Here is a 5,000-nt window from a genome sequence, read left to right as displayed (position 1 = left end):
TTAAGTCAAACTGTAAAACAACTTTACAGTAAAAAATAATTATATCACTTTGACCTTTCCTGTCCATCCTTTTCACGTATCACCGTAAAACATTATCTATATGAACATACCGTCTATGGACAATTGTTTTTGAATTGAATCTCCCTCAATTCAGAATTCTAAAACTTTTGCTGATTCTGACATATTCCACATACTCTTTTCATTAACAAAATAATCCCATTTTCATATGGTGGTACTGGTGATGAGTGGGATACAAAAACTAACCTTTAGGAAATAGACAAATATATTGTCCTACACTGTAAGTCTTATAGCTCTGTGTGTAAGGTAATGGACAGTGAGGCTACATTCTAATTTCCACACTAGGACACCAGGGGAGGCAGGAGGAGGTAGACATTGGAGGATGGGCTCATTGTAATTCATTGAATGGTATCATTCCTCATCATGTGTTTGATACCATTCCTCATTCCATACCATGCATTACAATGAGCCTGTCCTCCGATGTCTACCTCCACCTGCCTCCCCTGTAGCATGCAGTACCACTGAGAACGTATGGCCAGGAAACATGGATTGAATCTGACCGGTATGCAGGTGTAGATTTTGGGACAGAACTGACCCTGAGAGACTGAGGTAACCACCAACCACGTCAACAAAGTTAGTTGGAGGGAGGGACAGACAACGTGGCAGAGCACAGCATGCCTGCTGCTCTTCACAAGACGCTCAAGTGGCCATGCATGATGTCATTAAAAAGGGCCCAACCATGACATTCCACAATGGATTATTGGCACACATGTTATGGCTGCTTGATCTATTAGGGGAGGCTGACTACTAATGCTGAACCAATGGTTAATAGCTACAATGATACGTTAGGGTGTGTGTGTTTGTGTGTGTGGCTGGAGATTTTAAAAAATCACTGATTTATGGTTATGATGCATTGCCATATGCGGTTTGGTACCACAGCAGTGAACAAAGGCATGGTGTCTGTTAAGAGCACGAGACTCAACCTACTGTGTATACGTGGCACATGAGGCCTGCTCACATTAGCTAGTGCAGTGCTAACCGTATCCATCACGAAACTGTTAATGCAGGAGCGGTCACCTGACAGGAAATTTCAACACCTCAATATGTGTGATAAATCAAATTGAGCTTGGGAGACAAGGAAAGGGTGGCACTCCAGTCTCTTACGTACCCGCCTACACACACACACACACACACACACACACACACACACACACACACACACACACTGAAAGCAGGAACCTGTCCTGCTCCAGGGGCGCTGATGCCGGCATGCGCACCGTGAGCTCACCTCCCGTTGCCACGGCGACACCAACCAGAGGGAAAAGCCTGGTCTGTGTGTGTGTGTGTGTGTGTGTGTACTCGTGTGAGTGTGTGAGTGAGTCCTGAGCGTGAAGGGGGAGGGGCTAAAGAATTGTCATTGCACCCTGCTTGTTTCAGGTCTACACCTCATTCAGTTACAATGGCTTATCAGGGAAACACTAAACGGGCTCTTTCAATTATCAAGAAAATGAATTTAGCATGGCTACCTGTTTATAGGAGCGGGCCTGGGGTTTGAAAAAAAAAAAGGCTCAAAAGTAGTGGGTTGGTGGATAATGTACACATACTCACACACACACACACACACACACACACCCGTGGGCATTATGTATGTATGTAAACAAATTTGCATAGCTTGACAGATGCACATAAGGAGGGGAATGCACACACAAACAAACACACACACACACACACACACAGACAACACTTAAAAAAAAAAGAATAAAATATTTTAAAAAGATCTGATTCTCCCTGACTTCCAGCTGCATAGATGAATCCCATTTGTAATGAAGAGCTAACTAAGGGGGTCTGGGGGGGGTCGTCTGCTCATCAATGGTGGGCGAGCTAGCCTGGCGCTCCACAGCCGTGAATGCACTGAATTCATTACCCCTGGTGCACAGATGGCGTCTGGCTGCCTGTCTCAAGTTCAAGTTCACGTCCATAGGAGACACAGAGACAAGCAATGGGCCAAGCCAGACAGACGCTGCCGAGACACAGACACACAGCCATTGTTCTTTCATCAACATGATGTAGTAGTCTGCTCTGTCGAACAATACAGAGCACACCACCAGCCCCATATGAACATACGTATCTAGACGTTTTGGTTTGTCTAGCTACCCCCGAATAATTTTTTTATATGGGAAGTCTGAAGTCTGATAGGATTGAAAAAAAGATTTTCACTGTTGCATTCTGGCCCAATACATGGTTATGGTATTTCATCTCACAGATGCAATAAGATGGATGTATATGGAAGTCACTGTTGAATACTGGCACAACCAAACTGTAAAAAGGATGCGTCTCCTACAATAAGACACCGCTCGCGAACATATTGTGTATTTTAACAATACATATAATAACAGTAGCAACAGTGTGGTGATTATTTTCATATCCTTTGTCTGGTACAGATATTCTACGACCAGAAAACTCATCATAGACTGACTACCTGCCAGATTGTCGTTGTATTATTACCACATGAGCTCTAAGCACAAGAAAAAGGACATTTTTTAAAAATGTGGCACGCTCACGTAAAATATGCTGATTGCCCGTCCAATGAATATGAAAACCCTGCCATGGTCGTCATGGTTATGTTACCCAACCAATCACGTGACAACAATGGCTGCGGAGGAGCACTGTAAGTGTGAGCGCTAAGGGGAGGGAGGGAGAGAGGGAGGAAGAGGAGGGGATAGCAGAGCCACCGTTACTGAGGAGAGGGGGACGTCGCCACCCATTTCTATCACGCATAGTCAAATCACATTCCTAGATTTCTCTGTGAAAATGGGCTCGTGGAAATGAATGCCACGGCCTCCTCCCCTCTCCCCACCGGCTTGCCAGTATATACCTCGCAGCTTCATAAATAACCACAGCTCTCTTCAGAACCACTCAAGGCACCTCCTACAACACAATACATTACTCAGCCTAGAAAGATGATGTAAAAAATACACCTTAAGACTGTCTTCTGCTAGGTACATGGACTGTAGATAAATACACAGCCTAGTGGACTATACAGTAGCACATTATCATAGACGCACGCGTGATTTGCCAGTGTTCACACCAAGGAGGCTTAATAACATTAATGTTAAGATACACTTGGCCATACGAACTGCCCACTCCTCTCACATATGCAGTATGCACGGCGGGAATATTGAGAGTGACTGTGGGGAGAGGGATGCAAGTATGATTTGTAGCCGTTCTCAGACATGTGATACTGCTCTCTCCTGGTAACACTCCATCTCAGAATTGCATTGTGATGTCATACATTTGGATGCAGGCTGAGTAGGTTTAGCATCCTCTGTGTGACACATAGGACTCGGTAGGGATATATGGAAAGGTAGCTGGCTGGCTATGTATTAGCCTACAAAAGGCAAGAATGTATGGACATTTGAACTGAGAGACTATAATTAAGAATGCAGAGAATACAGTGGCTATAATTGGGAATCATTATTGGATTTTATGATGAAAAATAAATGTATTGTAAAAAAATTAAATAACATTAAAGAGTTTAGGGTCAAGCCATAAACCCTCAAATGATAAAGAAATCCTTCCATTAACCTTCTGCAATGATCTTTTTACGCGGTGGAGAATCAACTGAATGATATTTGGTGGGTTAGTTACAGACCTCAAGTTTTTTTTTTTACTCTACGTTGACATTTAGTGTGGCCCCAGACTCGAAAACAATGGTGCCATTCATAAGTCTAGACTGCGATTTCAATCGACTTAACCGGGGACAATGAAACTTGGTTATTCACTGCTTGGCCAAATTGTGTTCTCAAATTTTCTTTTGGGCAAATGTATAATGACCCGGTTTTGTATGCTCTCTTTGACAAGGGTCGGAACAAGAGACACTAGTTTTGTCTGACGGTGTGAGAAAGCCGGCAAGAGACCCTTTCAGCAAGGCCATGTTGAATTCAGCCACTGTGGGTCTATTTAACTTGAATAATCCTCTGTCACTACATACTCAGCCTGGGCCTACAGCTCAGGCACCTACTCCAATAACACACACACACACACACACACACACACACACACACACACACACACACACACACACACACACACACACAGGCATAGGCTATTCGACACTTCGGCTAAATGTGAAATATAACATCGGCCTACATTTTCAATGCTATGATTTTCCATTTAAAGCAACATTATTGCTGATGTCATGGGACTATATAACATGAGTTTATGTAATAAAAATAAAGAAATAGAGAAATAGGTAGATAGAGAGATATACACATGTTAAATAGTATCAATAAGGACCAACAACACCAAGTATGCTGATAATAAAAAATGAAAACAACTTTTAAAAAACATAAAGTCTTATAATTAATTAATGAGTTGTATCAATTAGAGGCAAGTGGTATACTGCGGAAAACATCATTTCCTATGAGCCTGGGATAACGTTACTCCCTAGGAACACGTGTAGTGGATAACAATCACTTTCTACAGTGAATGTAAGACAGACAATAGATTCCACTAACAGCCATTTAGCAAACCAACAGCCTTCCAAGCAGACCCTAAAGTGAAGCAAACTGAAGCAAACACCATGCAGTCATTGTAATGCAAATAGGTTTTGTGTTGAGAGAAAGGACAGTGATTTTTACAACTCTACACAACTGCCAACAAAGCGTTTAATGTTTGCGATGTTTGTAAAATTCTACCCAACTGTGCTAAAATCAATAGATTTAGAAAAGCGGTGCTTAATGCACGCCACGTGCTTTCGGGTTACAATAAACAAATCCCTCTCGAAAATATATAGGCCTCGCGACTGCAGTAATAGAATACAATGGTGTAATAGTAGGCTATATCACTGCATTATTTATAATATCAACACGTTAATTTTTGATTATAGGTTATTTCATATTTAATTGGGGTAAACAATATGCCTTCAAATGGTTTATGATGTCTCTACAACTGACGTTATTATAAACACATTGTTCCTAAAA

Source organism: Nansenia antarctica (genome assembly GCF_963989245.1).
Source record: "Nansenia antarctica genome assembly, chromosome: 5".
Taxonomy (NCBI): Eukaryota; Metazoa; Chordata; class Actinopteri; order Argentiniformes; family Microstomatidae; genus Nansenia; species Nansenia antarctica.
This window is presented reverse-complemented; position numbering follows the sequence as displayed.